Here is a 22,756-nt window from a genome sequence, read left to right as displayed (position 1 = left end):
TCTCTTCTCTGTTGCGCTGGCCATACAGCACACAGCCGTCTTCCCTCTTGCACAGGCCGTACAGAGGCCGTACAGCACCTCCTCTACTCTCTACGCTGACTGTATGGATGGTACAGCAGCTATACAGTGGTCTTGCAGCCGTACAAAAGGCGGTACAGGTTTCCACAGCAAAGGGGTATTTTTGGTTGTTTTTATGGACTGTTTTCAGGGGTGATTTGAGAGCGCTTCGGGGGCTGATTTGAGGCCCAGTTTGTGGGGTGATTTGGCATGGAGTTCAGGGCAGCTTTTGGCTTCGTACCGGCCTGATTTATGGATGGTGTATGAGCTGATTTTTGAGGACTGTTTTGGGACAATTTTGGACAGCTCCTAGAGATGTTTGTATCTTGGCACTGGATAGAAATATGGGTAAGATCTGTGCTGATGCTTTGTGGAAAATCCGGTGCTGTATGCACCCGCACCTTGGTATCTTGTAAAAGCTTCTGTGTGAATAAAGAAGTTCCTACGGGGGGCCGGCCATTCCAGCTCAATTGTTGTTTAGTATCTTAGCTTAAAAGGTTAAAGTTCTTATTAAGAAGAAGTGTGTATTCTTGTGTGTGTGTGTGTGTGTTTTTATTTTTTATTTTTTAAAGTTTCTTTCATTCATTTTGTTTCTTGTTTTTTGTTTCTTTTTTTGTTTTTTTGTTTTTTTGTTTTGTTTTGTTTTTGTTTTGTTTTTTGTTTTTGTTTTTGTTTTTTTATTGTTTATTGTTTTTTTAATTTTTTTTTGATTGTTTTGTTTTGTTTGTTTATTTCTTTCTCAAATATCTAATTCGTAAGTTCAGATTTTTCTGACCTTATGAAGGTATATATATATATATATATATATATCTATGGGGATTCAAAGGCACGATGCTAAACTCTCTAATTGTGAGTTTTTCTATAAGGAGCTTACATACCTAGGTCATTGGATTTCTCGAGATGGTATGAGCATTGATCTTGAGTGGATTCTAAAGGTGCTGGATTGGCTAGTTCCTCGGATAGTGAGGCAACTTCGGGCATTCTTGGGATTCATTGTCTTTCTTATAAAGTTAGTGAAGGATTATTTGAATATGGTTGTTCCTTTCACGAACCTTCTTAGAGGACGGGGACGTAAGTCCAATAGTCCTATTACTTGGAATGAGAGGCTTTACGAGGCTTTCCAGACTTTCAAGATTAAGGTGAAAGAAGCACCTATTTTGGCCTTACCGGATCTTGTTGGCTAACCAACAGCAATATTCCATATAAATACCATTGCTCAGTATTCAGCATAAATCATCAAATCAGAATTCAGTTCATCAAGTCAGAGAGTTGCTAGAGCTAGTGTGCTTGAGGCCTAGGTCTTCTTGCAAACAAATAGTCAGTCTTCATCCTCCCTAGGCAACATTGAAGCCCCACTTCAGTAGTCAGCAAGCATATGTGCAGTCCTACAGCTATTCTGGGCTTGCATCAGTGGCCTAGAAGAGTCTTCTACAGTGCCCTTGGTGGATTCTCAATCGACGTACGGTCTTCCTTGTCCTTGCGTTGGGTAGTCATAGCTCTTGTTCTCAAGCATTGTATAGAAGTTCTCCAAAGAAGTAATACAAGCAAATACTCCTGCTTGCACGAGGGGGCCCTTGAGTGGGTATTTGAGACCCATTACTTTGTTGTCTACATTCTCTTCTCTCTCTCTATCTACTTAGTGTTTGGATGCTAAAGATCTCACTGAAACCGATAGGGGACCCGGAACAATTGAATAGACCAACACTTCAAATACGAAAGACAGAGCATCACAACACAGCGGAAGAACCTTAAATAATACAACCAGAAAACTATAAACTCTAGACCTAAAGCATTAAGAGCCAGAACCAAACATTAAGCTAAACTGTAAAAAAAGACTTCGACTCAAAAGTGCAACCATTAACTCCAATGTCTATCCGAACATGAAGTGTAGGTTCATCAACTCTATCATGCATAGCGTGGACAATAAGCTATGACATCCCTACTCACGTCATCAGTGCCCAAGAGTAGGTGCAGGTTTGTATAAGGTTAGTTCAAAAGAACATGCTTTATAAATCCAATGAACTGAGTTTCTATCACTCTCCGGAGGTGATGGGCAACATGCTCCTCGAGGGTACGACTATAAACTAAAATATCATCTAAGAACACTACAATGAATTTCCCCAAATAATCTTGAAAGAGATCATTCATCGTTTGCTAAAATGTAGTAGGAGCATTCGTAAGCTCAAAAGGTAACACGAGAAACTCATAATGGCCATATCACGTATGGAAACCTGTTTTAAAGACATCTATATACGTATCTGGTAATAACCACTGCGAAGGTCAATCTTCGTAAAATAGGCAATTTACTCTTGCGTATCCCATCCAGATATATTCCGACAACCTGTCGAAATTCTTGCCCTCTTCCTGCTGGCTCATCCTGTAAGGTGTTATACTCACACACGCTGGGGCCTTGGAACCAAATCAATCTTATGATCTACCGACCTGCTCGGCGGCAAACCATAAGGCAATCCAGCTAGGAAGACATCGATAAAATCTGCCTTAATGTCTACTAAAGCCTAGGGAGTCCAGGATAGTGGCTTGTACAAGTTGACTGCTTTGCTTACTTCCGGTTCTTCTTCAGCTCTTTGGCATGCTCGGTTTGGTCATTTGAGCTATCAGCTTCTACAGCGAGATTCGAAGGATGGGTTGGCTGAGAGTTTACCGACCATCAAGGCTCCATCTTCTGTTTGTTCCTCTTGTTTACAAGGGAAGCAACACCGAGCCGCCTTTCGAAAGGAGGCGACACACAGATCTTCGACATCACTTGCTCTTGTTCATGCAAACTTATGTGGTCCTATGAGCACCGCGTCTTTGAATAAGGCGGTGTACATGCTCGTGATGGAGGATGACTTCTCCAGATATACTTGGGTCTTCTTTGTGAAGTCCAAGGATGAAGCTTTTCAGCACTTTTGTGATTGGAGGGTTGAGGTGGAAAAAGAGACGATCAAGGTTCTCAGGACCGACAGAGGGGGTGAGTTTACATCCCAAGAGTTTCAGCAATATTGCAAGGATCATGGCATTCAATATTGCAAGGATCATGGCATTCAAAGAGAGCTTACTATAGCACAAACTCCATCACAAAATGGGGTTGCAAAGAGGAAGAATAGGACCATCATGGAAATGGCCCGTGCTATGCTTGAGCATTCTTCGTTACCTCGACATTTCTAGACTGAGGCGGCTTCTACTGCTATCTATATTCAGAACAGGTCTCCTACTGCTGCTATTCCAGATAAAACTCCATATGAGGCTTTCCATGGTGAGAAGCCCTCTGTTGTTCATTTGCGGGTATTTGGTTGTTTAGCGTATGTACATGTGCCTAAGGACCATTCCTCCAAGTTGGATTCAAAGTCTCAGCGCATGACTTTTCTCGGATACAGTTCTGTGTCCAAGGCATATCGTTTATATGATCAGCAGGCCGGCAAAGAAGTTGTGAGCCGTGAAATGGTGTTTGACGAGACTCCTACATCTCCAAAAGGGGGTGGTGAGCTTCTTCTTCCTCCGCCGCCGCCGCCGCCTGCTTCTGTTACACCTCCAACTATGGATTCTCAATCAGATGATGATGATAACTCTACTCCTCCTCCAACGAGTTCGAGCAGATCTGTGCCTGGCTGGTATTTTCAAACAGTTCGTAATTCTGGGTTACGTGAGCTTCCTTCTACTCCTCCGCTTGGTTCTCTTAGGAGATCTTCCAGAGTTTTAGGGAAACAAATTCATGAGGGCAACATGTTTGTTAACTATGCTCTTATGTCCTCTATTATTCATGGTCCCACTTCTGTGGACCAGGCCCTAGTGATGATGATCTCACACATGATCAGGAGTAAGACTTCAGTGCCACATGAGATTGTGCAAGCGAAGATGGGGGCTGCATCAATCGTGACAAAGGCTCTATTCCAGACAATGACGTACAGGCAGAGATTATGGGACCTCCCACCAAATAGATACCCCCGGCTTGCCCTAAGAGTCCTCGAGACAGCTTACACTAGACGGAGACACGCAATGTTGGTATGCACACGTGAGCACTTGGTTCAGTATACATGGCATGCAGATGGGGGAACTCCCCCCATTTCAGTATTGCATAAAGGCCCCCTCCTTTTCTCTCAGTTGCACAAAGCTGAACAGGGTCCTCAAGAAGGACATTTTGAGACTAGATACTCAAAGGACCTAGTGTTCACTTGTTCAACTCCTGGGGACGAAGATGGCCTTCTACAGAGATCATCTTCTTCGCTTAACAAAGGAGGGCTTACGTGACAAAGGCCACTTTTGGTGGAAATCTTGAGTTGTCTTCCGTCACCATGCTAGATCCGACCGTCCGCCGTCACCGTGACAGAACCATAAGTCAGCCCGCCATCTTTCGTTGCCTTTGCTGGCAGCTACTCCCATCGCCGGCAGCCTATTCCTTCGTTGGCAGGCACCTACTCCCGTCATCGGCTCCTGCTCGCCACACGTCGCCTACACGCACTGGTCTTCCCACCTACAATAGCCCGCCTGCACTCCACTGGTCTTCCCACTTGCTACAGCCCCTCCCCCACATCAACCCACCAGCAGCACTATGGAGAAGGTTCAGGAGCCTACTGCAAAAACTCACAACATTTGGGAGCCTACTGCAAAAATCAAGGTTTCATCAATTGATTTTTTGGTTCAAATCAAGGGACTTTTGTGAATTTATTGCTTCATTGCAAGATTCAAGTGCAGGCAATAGGGTAGGGCAACATTTGGCTACAAAATTCAAGGAAAATTTGGGGATTTTTCAGAATTTGGAGATTTTTTAGAATTTGCACAATTCCATTTACAGGACACAGAGAAAATTGGGGCTTTCATGAAATCATTACTTAATCGCAAAACCGAAGCTCATTGGTACACAAATTTTTGGGGCTTTTGTCAATTATGTGCAATTGACACATAAATTAGCCCATTGGTACTCAAAAATTAGGGGATTTTGAGCATTGCAACTTGAAATTTGGGGCAAAACATTTATACAAGACATTGTGGTTGCCTGGCATTGCACTCCGGTGCATTTTGGATTTTGCCTACAAGTGCTTTTTACAGCATATTTGGTTGCACGTGTTTGCATCTCTCTTGGTGAAGAGATTTGAGCATATGGCTGGAAATACGATCGATATATTCGGGGTTTTGTCCCAAGATGACAAATTGGATGGCAGTAATTACTCCCTCTGGAGTTTCATGGTCCGAAACCTTCTTGTGGCCAAAGGATTATGGGGTTATGTGTCAGGTGAAGATGTACGCCATGTTGACATAGCACCTAACACACTTGGCCGTGGTGCTCAACAAGCAGCAGTACCCACTCCTCCCTCACATGAGCAGAAAAGATGGGATACTCGAGATGCCCAAGCGATGGCTTTGATTGCTTTGTCAATAAAGCGATCAATCATACCACATATTCGATCTTGCAAGACCTCACGGCAAGCTTGGGATGTACTTGAAACCATGTATCATGCAAAGAATGAGGCTAGGGTTGCATTTCTCAAGAAAGAACTTGAGAGCTTGGACATGAATGAAGGTGGTCGTATGGCTGATCATCTTACGAAGATCCAGGATCTTCGGGAGCAGCTGCTCAACATTGATGAAGTCATTTCGGAAAAGGAGTTGGTTTCCAAGACACTATCATCTTTGCCAGAAACCTACTTGAATTTCCACACATCGCTCACTCTATCTATGCGGGGTAACCCTGAATCAATCTTGTTTGAAGAGTTGGTTGGTTTGTTGCTACAGGAGGACATAATCGGAAGAAGAAATCTTCCAGCATGCGTGGTGAAGGGGCTTTTGCTGCCCAAGACAAGGGTAAGGGAAAAGCCAAACACAGTTTTCAGTCCAAGGCTAATTCGGGACAGCCTTCACAAAAGGCTAAAAATGATGCAGGCAAGTCCAAAACGAAGGGCAAATGTCACTATTGCAAGAAGCCTATTGCAAGAAGCCAGGTCATTACTTGAAAGAGTGCAGAAAGAGGCTGCAAAGGAGAAGAAAAAGGAAAGCGGCATGGCTGTAGATTCTTCTTCATCACCTGCAAGGAAAGATGATGCATCAGTAAATCTTGTGCAGGATGAGTGGACTTTCATCACTTGCAGTTATGATGCATCTTTGAAGCATATCTCTCAATGTCAATGAAACACACGACACATGGTATTTTGACAATGGTGCTTCTAAACACATCACCTCATGGAGGGATTTGTTTAAGAAGCTTATGGCTGCCCTAGAAGGCAAGCGGGTAACATGTGCAAACAATTCTTCTTATCCACTTCAGGGTGTTGGTGAGGTGATCCTCACAACAGCAAATGGTGTAGACTTATGTCTTTCAAATGTATTGTATGTGCCAGGGATTAAGAAGAACTTGTTGTTCGTCTCCTCCTTTGCTAAAAGAGGATATGCAGTGAACTTTGAGGACAACAGATGCACAGTGAAAGACCATGAAGGTGGCTATGCATTGGTCACTTCCGGCACATTGTACCATGGGTTATATCAGCTTGACAAGTTTGACAGGAGACAACATGATGTTCATGTGGTTACCACTCCTACACCTGCCATGCATGAGATAGAATTGTGGCATGCCAAGTTTGGGCATGTGAATATTGCAAAGGCATAATATGGTACAAGATATGCCTCATGTAGAGCTAACACCAAAACATGTATGTGAAGGGTGCATATTGGGTAAGATGCACAAAAATGCATTCCCAAAAGATGAAACAACAAGGGCTGTCCGGAAATTACAGCTTATGCACAGTGATGTGTGGGGTCCTATGCGGACACCATCTTTTGGAAAGCATCTATACTTTGCAACCTTTATCGATGACTACTCCAAATTTGCATGGGTGTATCCCTTGAAGGCCAAATCTGATGTATTTGCATGTTTTCAGCATTTTGTGGCACAAATCAAACAAGTTGCAAAGTGCAAACCCTCCATACTGATCGAGGAGGAGAATACAAGTCCATTGCTTTCAAAGAATTTATGGCAGAAAAGGCATAAAGCATCAATGCACAATGCCATATTCTCCTCAGCAAAATGGTGTTGCTGAGAGAAAGAACAGGTCTTTGATGGAAATGGCTATATGCATGGTTAAAGGCAAAGGATTGCCTCAAATTCTGGATGGAGGCAATAATGTGTGCTACACATGTGTTGAATAGATGCCCTACCAAAGCATTGAAAACCATCACGCCATATGAGGCCTAGCACGAAAGGAAACCTAAAGTTGATCACTTTAGAGTTTTTGGATGTATAGCATATGCACATGTACCTCAACAATTGAGAGATAAGCTTGATGACAAAGCAGCTAAGTGCATATTTGAGGGTTATAGCAGTGGCATTAAAGGCTACCCGTCTCTTTAATCCTTCCACACAAAGAATTTTGGACAGCAAAGATGTTGTATTTGCTGAAAATTCAGACCAGCCATTGGCTGAATTTTTTGGACAACCACCTTCAAACCCACATAACATGTTTGAAGGACTTCTCCCGTTGTTGGGAATTGATGGCTCAACAGATCAGCCATCAACTTTGCCCAATGGACAGCATTTGGGTGCTCAAAATGAGCCCATGAATGAGCTCATTACACCTCAAAATGTGGAGGAAGGACTTCTCCCGTTGGGAATTGATGGCTCAACAGATCAGCCATCAACTTTGCCCAATGGACAGCATTTAGGTGCTCAAAATCAGCCCATGAATGAGCTCATTACACCTCAAAATGTGGAGGAAGCAATGGAGCAAGAGCGGACAACAACGGAGGAGGCTAGAGTTGTGCCTCGTTGGCTGCCCCATACTTTACAGGAGAGCAAACTTTTAGCTCCACTTGGTAGCAGGACATGGACTGATTCACGTAATGCAAGAGAACACGCAGATGTTGCTTACATGAGTACGCTTTGTGCTGCAGATGAGCCATATTCATTTGAAGAGGCTCATGAGGATGAGCATTGGATGCAAGCCATGCAAAATGAGATGGATTCTATCCATAAAAACAGCACTTGGGATTTGATAGACTTGCCTGCAGGTAAGAAGCCCATTGGCACAAAGTGGGTTTACAAGTTAAAAAGAAAGTCTGATGGTACCATTGATAGGTACAAGGCCAAGCTAGTGGCCAAAGGATATGCCCAACAAAAAGGCATTGATTATGATGAGACTTTCTCACCTACTTCTCGTATGGCCACAGTTAGATGTGTTGTTGCATTGGCTGCCCATCATGGATGGAAAGTGCATCAGTTGGACATAAAATCAACTTTTCTCAATGGGGATGTCACGTGCACACCCTTCAGGTGTACAGTGACATGGCATCATTTCTAGCATCAGAATCATCATCAAATATTTATCAAATATTTATGTATGATTTATCAAGCATTTTACAGGCATTAAAAGCATTTAATTCAGCTTGTACATCATTGTATGGGGCTGGAATGGCACCTACAACAATGTACACATCATCTGCATCTCATGGAACATTTCAAGCATTTAAAGCTAAGTATATAGGCAAGCATGGAGGCAGCCGACAGCAGTATTATGGCCTTTATGGGCTGTTATTCAAGTCGGGTTGCTGGCCGACAGGCCCTGCTGGCCGACCAGCAGCCCTACACATATATAGCCTGGCGCCTCTCATTCCAAGATAGAAGTCAGCATTTCAGCAATGGTCTTCAGCGTTTTCCTTCCAAAATCCTTGGGGACAGCAAGACTTCATCGCATGTAAGCATCTTCAGCATTCATCCTCAGATTTCAGCATAAAGACATCTCTCATACTCCTACAGAGAGGGACAACCAGCAGCATAAGGGTTTACCTCAGCATTGGAGCAGGGATCAGTCTTCATTCCTCATTCTTTCAGCATGTTTCCCTCTCTTCCAAGGGTAGGCATCATCTAGGACAGCATAGATCCATTTGGATCTCATTGTAACCACATTCATCATCTAATATAGCTGCATTGCATTGCATTGACACTCATCTCTCTTGTGTCCATCTCAGTTAATCATCTCTTAAGTAAAGTGTAGCACTAATCCAAGGTTGCTTAACATCGATCAGTTCCCCGCATGTCACAGGGGATTTGCAGGAAGAAGTGTATGTAAATCAGTTGGACATAAAATCAGCTTTTCTCAATGGGGATTTGCAGGAAGAAGTGTATGTAAATCAACCCATTGGTTTTGTGATGCATGGTCATGAAAACAAAGTATACAAGCTTCGAAAAGCACTTTATGGTATCAAACAAGCTCCTCAAGCTTGGTATGAGAAAATACATACTTATTTGACCACACAAGGATTTTGCAATAGTCCAACGGAGAGCACCCTCTATGTTAAGGAGGATCATGGCACTTTGACTATGTTCATTCTTTATGTGGATGACATGTTGCTAACTTGGAATGATATGGATAAAATTTCAGCATTCAAAGCTGAATTGCAATCGTCATTTAAGATGACAGATTTGGGATTGTTGCATTATTATTTGGGCATACAATTCATGCAGACAGATGTAGGGATTTATGTACACTAATCAAAGTACATTCAAAAGCTATTGCACAAATTTGGCTTTCAAGATTGTAAGCCCAGCTCTACTCCGATGGAGCCAAGGCTGAAATTGAGCATGAATGATGTTGGAGAGCCTTTAGATATAAGTGTTTACAGCCAATCAGTGGGCTGCCTCATATATTTATGCAACACACGCCCAAAGATTCAGTTTGGGGTTTCCCAATGTAGCAAATTTATGCACAACCCAAGTACAAAGCATTGGCAAGCTACCAAGCAATGAAGCGGATCTTCTGCTATCTTCAAGGCTCCCTGGATCTTGCGTTGCTATATCCCAGGGGGGCAGCTTGCAGTTACATGCTTACAGTGATTCAAACTGGGCTAGTGACTATGATACACAGCAATCCACCAATGGGAATTGTTTCTTTTTGGGACATTCATGCATATCATGGCTGAGCAAAAAGCAACCCACTGTTGCCACATCTACTTGTGAGGCTACGTACAAGACAGCCTTTACAGCCACAATAGATTGTGTATGGCTGAGGAGATTGATGATTGCTCTTCGTGAGTGTCAGCAGACACCCACCACCATATTCACTGACAGTCAAAGTGCTATAGTAGTGGCACAAAACCCAGTGTTTCATGCACGTACTAAGCACATAGAGATTCATTATCACTATGTCAGGGAGAGGATTCACGCAAGGGAGATCTCATTATCTTACTGCTCTATATAGGACAATGTTGCAATCTATTAACGAAGGCATTGCCTCGAGAGAAGTTTGAAGCTTTACGCAAAGCTTTAGGCTTACTCTCCTACTACAAAGTGATCTGCTCAGACCTTGGACAGGTTCACATTGCCACTTCAAGTGGGATTTATTGGCATATATGCTATGACTTATGCCACTTATGATATGAGTAGTGCCACATGTGAACATGGGCTAACCAAGGGCACTTTTCTCCCTTTGGGTTTTTCCCCTTGGATATTAGGTGTGAAAGGACACTACTCTTATTACGTGTATTTTGATATTGTGGAGTCAACTCACTTGCTCCACATCTTTGTATCCTATCTACTTTGAGTAGCTATCACCATCTCTCTCTCTCTCTTGAGAGCTTGCTGTTGTGTGTGTGTGTGTGTGTGTGTGTGTGTGTGTGTGTTTTCTCTGTTTCTTTGAAACCCTAAATCCCCAACATGGATTTCCTAGACCAAAGATGGCTGGGGTTACACAAGGAGTCATTATTGCCGCCCAAACCAGCTGCACCCGCCCGAGGACCAACACAAAGAGCTCTCACAAACTTCTTCCAGACTAGAGCTCAGGGAGCAGATCCACCCACTACACACGACCTCCATGTTGATGTAAGAGCCTGGCCGAGCAAAGTGACACTAGACAAAGCCATTGAGTTATACATAGCCTGATGCCCCTCACGCCGTGGCCCCTACCCACGCTCACATCACCATTGGAGGATCAGAGCCATCCTTTCCCACCACCATAGGACTTTCTCCCGCCGGCTCAGCTCTACTACTTTTGGTACTATGATGCAACGCCCCATGCGGGATATTTTAGGATGATGTGAGAGCCTGACGCTCCTTGTATTGGGATCAACATTGGCATTTCAGATCTTGTTCCTTTGTTTTATTTTTAATACCCATGATGATATATTCCATGGACGTTATGTAATCTTTTAGTCTCATAGATCATTTTGGCCTTTTGTAAACATTAATATTTCTCCTCTCTCTCTCTCTCTCTCTCTCTCTCTCTCTCTCTCTCTCATGATGAGGAGTGCAGAGAGACAAGAGCCCGACTGCAGCGGGAGGTTGCTTTGGGAGTCACTACTCACCGACAGTCACGTATTGCCTTCCGGCGCCTTGTGCGAAGGAAGAAGCGGGCCTTCCTTGCTCAGCTAGAGCAGGAATTATACCAGCTGTTCTTGAGCCAGGATTCGAGGGTGTGTCCTCCCCTGCTTTGGCCATCACTTCTACAGAGGTCTGGGGTAGTTATGCAGCATCTCTATATACAGTTCCTGGACAGACACCTTTTCCTGACCCGCCAGCACCATGCCCACAGACATGTACTTTCTTTACCGCAGAGATGGTAAGGAAGGCCATTGATAGGATGAAGACTGGGAGAGCATATGATCATGATGGATTGGTCGCTGAGCACTTTATTCATGCGAGAGACATGCTGGCAGAACTTCTAGCAATGATGTTCAATCGTGCTATGTGTGAAGGCTTACCCGAGACTTCGAGTATGTCCACCATCGTGCCTATCTTCAAGTCAGGGGACCCTATGGAGCCAGGGAATTATCGCACTATTATGATTGGTCACACACTAGCACGATTGTATGCATCCATTCTTGAGCAGCAGTTGAGTAGATGGGCAGAGAGAGAGGACATTCGAGCAGAGGGACAGGCAGGGTTCAGGAGAGGTTTCTCTACTCTTGACCACATCTTGACTCTGCGGGCCATTATTGAGGAGGGCAGGTCGCATGGGCGACGGATTTATTGTAGCTTTGTGGACTTCCGCAAAGCATTTGATATAGTGCCCAGAGCCAGATTGATGAGGCGATTACAGGAGATGGGGGTACCCACAGAGCTCATATGGGGGATTATGGCTTTATATAGATCAGTTGGCAGGACAGGTACGCACCCCAGAGGGGGTCTCTACTTTGGTTCACTCCACTATAGGAGTGAAGCAAGGTTGCCTGTTATCTCCTTCATTGTTTGGTATGTATGTGGATGAGGCTTCTGACTACATTAAGAGATTGGGGGACAGAGGAGCCCAGCTAGCAGGTACATGGATCCCACTATTGTTATATGCTGATGATATTGTGTTGATCTCTGACTCCCCTGAGGGTATGCAGCGTCATCTGGATGCTTTACATGAGTTTGCACATGATAGTGGATTGTCTGTCAATCTTGGCAAAACCAAGGTTATGGTGTTTAACACCACGCCACAGTGGGTTAGGCGATCAGCTCCCACATTTACATATGGGCAGGAGATTGTGGAGTATACAGATGCATATACATATCTTGGGGTAGTATTCAGTGGGCCAGTGTTTTCGATGAGGAGAGCAGCAGAGACTAGATTGACTAGAGCACATGCAGCCCTGGGTGGTTTGGAGAGGATGTGTTCGCAGGTTCAGTTTCAGGAACCTCGAATGAAACTTTGGCTTTTTGACACTCTAGTGACATCAGCTATGCTTTATGGAGTGCAGATACGGGGACCTTCAGTGGACCATCACAGCGCAGGCGGGTGGAGAGGTATGGAGAGGCCTTTGGTATCTATGATTGCTAGGATTATTAGAGCCAAGGCCTTGGTACCTCATGAGATTATTCGAGCAGAGCTAGCGGCTGCCCCTCTGGTGATTGAGGCTCTTACGAGATCAGTCTCCTACATACATGGCTTGTGGGATCTCCCCCGAGACAGATATGCACGTCTCGCCCTTGAGTCCTCCCGACAGTTAGCTTTACAGGGAGACATGGCTTGTTGGTATGGACAGATGACATCTTGGTTCCAAGCACATGGTTTTAGCATGGACAAATTGCCTCCCTTCCAGTATTCTCTGGAGGCACCCTCTCTCACTCTCACACGGACAGAGATTACCAAACTCATCCGTCGTGATTTAGTTCAGGAGGACATGGATACAGCCCACTAAGGAGCTGGGCAAGAAGATGGCTTTCTACAGAGAGCATTTTCTTCAGCTCACAGCAGATGGTTTTGTGATCAGACCCAATTACATGGATGTACACTTGTCTTATGCAGTACGATGTGCTATTGGTCAGATTCGCACATCCTCACACCAGCTTGAGATTGAGATTGGCTGATATAGAGGTATACCAGCTGAGGCCAGGATATGTCGAATATGCCATGGGGAGCCAGAGACAGAGCTGCATTATATATGCCATTGTACTGCATACTATGAGATACGTGGTCGTTTCCACTGTTTATTCAGAGAGGGTCTTGGACCACTTTCCAGAGTCATGGGGTACCAGGACCAGAGATGTTTGGGATTGTTCTTGCTTGAGCTGCGGAGATATAGAGATAGCCTGCTTAGGCGCACAGAGAGCCAGACTCAGAGGCACATTACAGACTTCTTTAGTCCAGCCATCACTGCGCCAGATGGACCACAGCAGCAGCAGGACATGGATACCGCCCACACCAGCGGTACACTGATTGATCGTGCGACTGAGCTTGGGTGGTCCAGACGCCCACGACTACGGAGGAGGGCATCCCAGCATAGACGGAGGTTGTAGCGGCGGATTCGGATTATTCTTGCGAGACATGCGGGACACCCAGTCAGGGTGCTAACCACCACAGACGATATTGAGGAGATCCGCCAGCGTCTGATGCGGCACATATTATGAGATGGAGGCACCTCCATAGTGTACCCCCCCCGTCCCACATGATATTGTATCCCCTCACTGTACTCCACTCACCTCCATAGCGTACCCCCCCCTCACTATATTCACACCCTATAAGGGTTTCTGTTTACCTTCCAGTTCCAGTTTCATTTTCTAGGTGCCAGTAGTATCATCTTTATTTTTTTTGTTTCTGGTTTTTTAGCCTACTTGGGATACAAAAATCTAGAAATTGGGCCTATGATAAGGTTGGTATACACTTATTAGATATTAACTGTACTTACAAAAAACACTAATTTCTACATTACTTACGAAAAACACTAATTTTTCCTTGGAATTTGTAGTTGGTACAAATTGTATGGCAAGAAAATCTTCCAAGGACATGGGTAGGTGTGCCCATACAGGTCTTGATGGCTGTAATAATATCCAGACATTGTATCAGATCCACCATGATGTAACTTTTTGGTCTCATAGGTCATTATGGCCTTTTGAAGACGTTAATATAACATTTCATTTCATCTCTCTCTCTCTCTCTCTCTCTCTCTCTCTCTCTCTCTCTCTCTCTCTCCACAAAATCCACAAGTTTCTTCGTGCAACCCTAACAAGAGAACACTTACTTGATTTGCAAATCAAACAAAAGCATGGTGATCGAGAGATACTTGATGACCAGTTCGCAACACAAGATAGACACACAAACCTTGTAAACCTTTCTGCTTCCATGATCAAGCAAGCTCTAATACCAATTGTAAAGCCCCCATAGAACCACCCGGTACACAAGCTAAACACACAAGGTTAGTACATATAGAAGGGTACAGGCAAACTCATCTCCCAACCATAGATTCCATCAAGAATCACCCGAGAGCCAAGGGCTAGGGTCCCCGCAGGCTAAGCCAAACAGTCCTGGTGTCCCATAACACCAGAGCCTATCCTAGGGGACCTTCGGCAAGACCACCTGTGAGCTGCCATGTCCATGGCAGAAGCGCAGACCATCTGCCAACTCTATGACTAAATGAATCACAATAACCCATAAGTCACCTAGTCCCGAGGATTAGTGTTAGGTACATAAGAACTGCAAAGTGTGTGTGTGTGTACAAGGTTAGAGAGTTCAAATCTTACCTTGCCATATAGTACATGATATGTACATGGCCAGAGCGTGCAAATCCCGGATCGTTTGGGTCCTGCCCAGAAAGTCCAAAGGCAATCTCTATGGGCCACGTGACAGATCCCTTTGTAATCCCGCCATGTTCTAGATGTTCATTATGGCCCTAGCCAAAGTCTAGACACATGCATGTAGGAGTAATTAAGATAATCATGTCCCACATGATCCGAGAAATTAGGGGTTATTGACACCTTCCACCTAGCACCCATCATTCTTGGTCATGGTTAGCCTGCTCCGACCTGGCTATCCCTGGTAGCCCCTCGCTGCATGCTTGGAGCGAAGCACGTCCCACTAGAATCACCAGTAAGATGAAGGAATCTATCATCCAGCAGACTGATAGGGTAACATCCTCTTCAAGCAATCCCCTTTGAAGAGCCAATGAGATCAAACAGGGTCCCAGTAGAGACATGTACAACTCTCATACTGGACCTTCTCAAGTTCTCAAACCAGTGGGTCACCTGTGGGAACCTAGAGGCAGCTAACCATCTAGATGTTGCACCTTCAGTCATGCTTGTCGCACTCTAGATGAGTCACTATGGGGTATATCCTCATCCTCTTCACGTGTTTGTCTGGCTCTGCTCTGATCTGTGTTATTTAAAAAGGATGTGACAAGTGTCTGAGTAAGATCCTAGTATGTCTCATGATTTTCTCTGTATGTCCCCGTATCTCATGTCAGTCACGTCTTTGATCTTCATAACCAATGACTCGACAGAGAGAACCAAATCCCTCTTGCAACAAACAACCCATCGAATCTCATAGTATGTTGGGCGTATGCTTCTCTGTCTGTATCTTGTGCGTCTCATACATTAGGCATATCTGTAGTTGTGGTTCTGTGTCACATCTACCTCTCTTCCTGTGTGATGAGACCCTAAGCTGCCCCATGGATAGCCCTTATCTATATCTCATAACTCTAGACGAAGTTACACGGCCGAGGTGAACTGGGTTCTGAGAATACAACCTTATACGAGGTGACAGTCTGTTGATCAGCTTGATATGTGGATGATTTGCTTATCACAAGCAACTCAGACTGGTGCGGTTGAACTCACGGTATCGAGATAGCCAAGAATTATTATCAGGAGTAAGCTAGAGGATGCAGGCTATGAAAAACACCATAAACAGCAAGTTGATTACCTTGTTACTCCCTAAACTTAAACAGGTATAAGCTTGCCATTGAAAAGAATATGCAGGCATTATCGCATTTGAGAACTCACCTTCACACAAAAAACATGCACCTGACGAGAGGCCCTGCGCTCCTTTTAATTGCAGAAGGAAGCCGGGCTGTCGGCCCACAAAGTCAAAAAGCGGCAAACAACATGTGAGCAAGGTAAAACTCAGTTCCTCGCTATTCTATGTGGTCGCGTCGTCTACAAGACTTACTCTCGGCCGCCCAACATAAGCCGGACAGCCATCCCCCTCGCCATCCGGACAAGCGAAGCCGCCACCAAACAAGCATCCTCTCAAAAAATCAGATATTTTCTTTAAAATGCATATTCATTGAAAAATGTACCAGTAGAAAATGTTCAAAAGATACTCATCGGCTCGATCTAGCAGCTCTCTCTAGGGGACGCAAGTTCGATTCAAGCCCACCCACCTCTTGCAGTGGTAAACATTTGTGTGATGTATTCCTAGCAAAAAAAAGGGGACATAAATGTGTAAAATGCTTGGCAACAAACAAGCATGTTAACATCGGCTTCTTATGAGAAGAAACGTGGACACCTATATGTGCCCAATGATAGTGCAAGAAGAAGGCCCACTTGCATTACAGGGAATAGACAACATGAGTGTTGGTCACCGTCCTAGATCTCATAATGGGAGAAGCTCACCATGGATTCTTGTGCCATAGACATCAAGGTAATGTGTATTCATAAAAGATATCAAAGGTTACTTTACAACTATGAGCCATTGTCTTATATACCTTGGCCCATTTCACTCTCAATGATTATGTCCATGCCCATAAGCCCAGGTCCCAAAGCCGTTGCATATGAACATGCTCGTGAACCCCTGGCCACCACCACATTACAAACCATCCCCACCCAAATATATTTCGTCCTCAAAACATTCTTCAACTTCATTGGCACGAGGATGTCCACTATATACATGTAGCTACACTATGTAATATCCCAAAATTGTCCAAGAGAGCATAGCCATGCTTAAGAGCTTCATAATCTCATGTAATGCTCTCCAAACAACCACCAAAACATAGCATCATGTGATACACACTCCCCATGAAGTGCATATATCAATAGCATCCCAATTGAGCATCATATTAGCCTCTAAACACTAAATCTCAGAAAATTACAGCAAGCATATTCACTGTTACATGGCTTGATCTCCCCATTGGATGCATTCAACAAGTGCTCATATCTTCCAATATGTGGGAGGGATGCCATGTAGCTTCATCTTGAGGTAATTCCTTCCATTTAACAAGGTATTCGTGCAAAGAACGATTGCGAAGGATCCTTTCCCTCATGCCCAACACTCTCTCGAGAATATATTCCACCATGCCATTCTCATTCATAGGGTAGCTCATCCAAGACTTGAACTTCCGGTCCAACATATGCCTTCATATGAGACATATGAAACACATTATGGATTCTTGTAGTATATGGAAGTAGTAATTGATACACTACTTCACCAACCCTTCTCACCACCTTATATGGACCATAGAAACGGTGCGCAAGCTAGGTATTAGTGTTGCCCTTGAGAGAACCATAACGTGTCTTGGGAATGCTCAAGAATACATAATCTCCCTCCTTGAATTCCAATGGTCTTCGATGTGCATCTTCATAATGCTTCATCTTCTTTTGAGACTTCTTGATGTTCTCTTTACATGTTTGCAAGAAATCTTACATTCTTTCCACTTCATTCTTTGTATTAGGATTCACATTGTCATTCTTGAATGTTACAATTGGCACATGTACCTTATACCCACACATAGTCTCAAAAGGAAACATTCCAATGCTCACATGGTAAGTGCTATTGTAGGTAAACTCAACCAAATGCAACCAATCATCCCAAGCATTTTGCATCTCATAGCAATAATGCCTCAAGTAGGTTTGACCATCAGTCTCCGGGTGATGGCCGTACTTGGAGCCAATTGAGTACCCATACTCTCAAACAATGTACGCCAAAATGTGCCCATGAATTTAACATCCCAGTCACTCACTATTTGTTGCAGCATGCCATGCATCCGAAATACATATTCCAATGCAACTATAGATGCCAAGTATCTCACCTTTGTAGGCACAAAATGGCCAGCTTTTGTCAACCGATCAACCACTACATAAATGATGTCCCACCCCTTCTTGGTGGTAGGAAGACCCGTGATAAAATCCATTACTATATGAGTCCATTTACCCTCCGGAATGGGTAAAGGCTAAAGCAAACCACCGGGTTTTTGGGTGGGATCCTTATTGAGTTGACAAGGCATACATTTGGCAACATATTCCTTCACATCACTCCAAAGGCCTTTCCAATAAAGCTCTTTTTAATGGCATCATAGGTTTTAATCAATCCCAAGTGTCCCGCCATGGGAGAAGCATGCATCTCATCCAACACCTTCTTCTTGAAATGAGGTACATGATACACCTTCTCCTTGAAGTAAAGGAGTCCATTTTGCAACTGAAAATGAGGTAACTCTTCACAAGTACCAAGCTGTAATTTCTACAGAAGTCTCTTGATGCAACATATACTCTTCTTGGATGTCTTCAATCCAATCTTTTTGCACTTTCATGATGGCAAGCAATGTATAAGCCCACATTCTTGAGAGTGAATCAGCCATCACATTATCCTTCGCACATCATCTAATACATGTCATTGGAGATGGGTGGTACTTCTTTGGCTTTAGAAGGTTCCCTTGCATTAGCCACCATGTCTGCATAGGTGACCTCCTCACAAGCATTCTTACCTTTGCCATCTCCAAGCATTTTTTCATAGGTGACCTCCTCACAAGCATTCTTACCTTGTAATGTCTGCATAGGTGACTTCCCCATCACAAGCATTCTTACCTTTGTCATCTCCGAGCATTTTTTCACCAACCAACCCTTGTAATGGCATTTGCTTAACATGTGTATTATCCCCAATGTCAAATGTAGCATCAATGTCTTCCATAAGTGCCCCTTGATTAGGTTCCAACATCTCTTGAGTTTCATCCACAATCTTGTGTAGCCTTCTCCTGGGCATAGCTACAATTTTTGGATTTGAATGGATAAAAGGTCAAATGATATTGGAATTGGGTGCTCAAGGGCTCTATCGATAGCTAATGATGTATACTAACACAATATGCAAAAACAGACAGCTTTCGGATGAGGCAAATACTCTCTGTTTTAGGGTTTATGAAGTACTACTAAAAATGGAAAGTTGGCTATAAGGTGATCGAAACTAGACTGGTTTTGATGATCTTTAGCTTGTTGAAACTATCTTAGCAAGTACTATCAACCCCCCAAAAGGTTTGACCAAAGTCAAAGTGGAAGTCAACTTTGTTTTGACTTTTGTCAAAGAGTCTCAACTATGTCACTCTAACCTAGCAAATGAATCCAAAATCAAAGAGTTAAGGGCTTGATTGGAAGTGCTAATGAAGTGCTAAAATGATATGTAAAGACCCTTGCAACACAATCTAGGGTTTATGACTGAATTAAGGGGTAAACCCTGATTTCACCCCCCAAATGATGTCGAAATCAAGATCTTTAAGGCTTGATGCATAGTACTTATGGAGCACTACAAGAGGGTATAAAGTCCTTCGCAAGACCTAAAAACCCCTATGACTAAATTTAGGGCTTAGGTTTTATCCAATTAGTGTCCCCAATTTCATTTAATGCATAACACTTTGCCCTTTTGCAATGCATCAACTATCCAATGTGTAAATACTTTGCCCAATGAGAATACATTATTTGCAATAATTGGTAGTCAATGAAGCGAAGTCAAAGAAGTGTGTTGAAACTTGCTAATCTCCTAGCTAAGCTCTTCCAAACCTTATACCCAAGTTTGACTTTTGAGGGCATAAGATTGGGCCATGTCTTCAAACCTAATCCCTCACCATATCGCTTTACCATAGCACTCATGGCACGATGAGTTTGAGCCATGCTCGGTCTAGTCTCTCCTCCACATACCGAGTACCCTCACACATCACTAGTGGCTAGAAATGAGAAGTGTAATACAATGTGATGTGGAGAGTGATTGGATCTCAAATAGATGATTAAGATCACTTACAATTTGATTTCAAGAATGACTCATGCTTATCATTTCATCATTACAATAGCATTTACTCATGTTTTATGTCCTTCTTCGTATCCCGTCACATCCAATAACACAAAGCAACAACCAACAAGCACTAAGTGATGATGGACAATGCCAATTGCAATCTTGAATCTCATACCAAGAATATGCCACATATGCCCATAGCATCCAAAATTCAATCATCAACATGCCATCAAATGCCAATGTTCTTCAAGCATGTGGGACTTCCAATAGCAAATGAGAACTTATCTAGTCTCGTACCAACAAGGTCTATTCTAGTGTTCTAAATCAAAGTCACGGTTCCCTTCCTGTTCAAAGCATTGGCCACTAGATTGGCCTTTCCTCAAAGGTACTCGATCATTCCACCAAATTGCTATAAAATTTGGTTCCAGTGGTGTTGATGGTCACTCCACTGTGCACTTGGCGTTGTCTAAATCCAACGCAATGCCTAATGGTTAGTGCGAACCTCAAGGTCTCGCCCATAAAGGAAATGCTTGCAATGTTTCAAGCTTGAATCACTACGAGGAGTTCCTAAATCATAGACTGAGTAATTCTTTTCTGAGGGTAGACACTTATGGAACATGTAAGCTACTAGATGGCCATTCTCGTGTAAAATAGCTCTAATCGTGATATTACTCACTGTGGTGATTACCTAGAACGGCTCATCCCACGAGGCCAACGGTAGACAAGAAGCCTTTGTTGCCAAAGCCACCTTGAGGTTCTTGAATGCCTCCAAAGCTCGTGGAGTCATTCCAATCCGTTGCCTTCTAGTCTTGGCGCCCTTAAGCAAATCTATAAGATCTACCAAGAGGTCAGAGAACTTGTCAATGTGGGTGAACTATGCGTGGCATATGCCCATAAATGATCGAATACCATATGCTGTCTGCGATATCTCCCAATTAACTATCTCAACCACTTTGGGTGGGTTAAGTCGGATGTCCTCGGCACTGATTATGTATGAACCTCGAACATAATCTCTACATCATCATGCGGTTGAATGTGGCTGGGACGTTCATCAAGCCAAAAGGCATGGCCACAAATTCATAGTGGGCCTGTTCTGCACAGAAGGCTATCAAGGCTAGAATCCCATCATCAATTTTAGTAAGAGGGGATGTCATGTGCATGTACATGGACATGGACATGCCTAATCCAAGGCTAATCCCTGATGGGCACATCAGATAAAAAAGAGACACATATTTATCCACCAGAAGACCTCCATATGGGCAAGGACCAAGTCGGCTCCACCGGCATACCAAGTACCCTCACACATCACTAGTGGCTAGAAATGAGAAGTGTAATACAATGTGATGTGTAGAGTGATTGAATCTCAAATAGATGATTGAGATCACTTATAATTTGATTTTAAGAATGACTCATGCTTATCATTTCATCATTACAATAGCATTTACTCATGCTTTATGTCCTTCTTCATATCCCATCACATCCAATAACACAAAGCAACAACCAACAAGCACTAAGTGATGATGGACAATGCCAATTGCAATCTTGAATCTCATACCAAGAATATGCCACATGTGCCCATAACATCCAAAAAGCATTTAATCATCAACATGCCATCAAATGCCAATGTTCTTCAAGCATGTGGGACTTCTAATAGCATATGAGAACTTATCTAGTCTCGTACACCAACAAGGTATATTCTAGTGTTCTAAATGAGAGTCACGGTTCACTTCCTGCTCAAAGCATTAGCCACTAGATTGGCCTTTCCTATATAAGGTACTTCATCATTCCACCAAATTGCTAGAAAATTTGGTTTCAATGGTGTTGATGGTCACTCCACTGTGCACTTGGCATTGTCTAAATCCAACGCAATGCCTGATGGCTAGTGCAAACCTCAAAGTCTCGCCCATAAAGGAAATGTTTCAAATGTTTCAAGGCTTGAATCAGTACGAGAAGTTCCTAAATCATAGACCAAGTAATTCTTTTCTGAGGGTATAAACTTATGGGACATGTAAGCTATTGGATGGCCTTTCTCTTGTAAAATAGCTCTAATCGTGATATTACTCACTTTGGTGATTACCTAAAACGGCTCATCTCACGAGGCCTATGGTAGACAAGAAGCCTTTGCCAAAGCCACCTTGAGGTTCTTAAATTCCTCCAAAGCTCATGGAGTCATTCGGATCCACTGCCCTCTAGTCTTGGCACCCTTAAGTAAATCCATAAGATCTACCATGTGGGTGGAATATGCGTGGCATATTCCCATAAATGATCGAATAGCATATGATGTCTGTGGTATCTCCAATTAACTATCTCAGCCACTTTGGCTGGGTCATGTCAGATGCCCTCGGCATTGATTATGTATCCAAGGTAGTGAACCTCAAATAGAATCTCTACATCATCATGTGGTTGAATGTGGCTGGGGCGTTCGTCAAGCCAAAAGGCATGGCCACAAATTCATAGTGGGCATGTTCTGCATAGAAGCTTGTCAAGGCTAGAGTCCCATCATAAATTTTAGTAAGAGGGGATGTCATGTGCATGTA

The 22,756-nt window shown here is 43.5% G+C and overlaps 1 protein-coding gene across 11 annotated transcripts in view; it reads right to left on the bottom strand.

The window, feature by feature from the left end:
* MAP1A (methionine aminopeptidase 1A) overlaps nucleotides 1–16,428 on the bottom strand; it is a 75,604-nt gene extending 59,176 nt beyond the window's left edge. For 2 of the 11 annotated variants that reach the window (XM_086806622.1, XM_086806625.1), the window contains exon 1: nucleotides 16,232–16,421. The gene's annotated coding sequence lies outside the window, so the exon portion shown is untranslated. Of the gene's footprint in view, nucleotides 1–16,231 lie in introns of all 11 variants that reach the window. The other 9 variants (XM_086806624.1, XM_086806626.1, XM_086806629.1 and 6 more) reach the window with 8 other exon arrangements.
* Nucleotides 16,429–22,756: the final 6,328 nt, after the last annotated feature.

This window comes from Cibotium barometz, chromosome 12 (genome assembly GCF_041138505.1).
Source record: "Cibotium barometz isolate CiBa-2024 chromosome 12, ASM4113850v1, whole genome shotgun sequence".
NCBI lineage: Eukaryota > Viridiplantae > Streptophyta > Polypodiopsida > Cyatheales > Cibotiaceae > Cibotium > Cibotium barometz.
The sequence above is the reverse complement of the archived record's forward strand: the minus strand, read 5'-3'. Positions and strand labels throughout refer to the sequence as shown.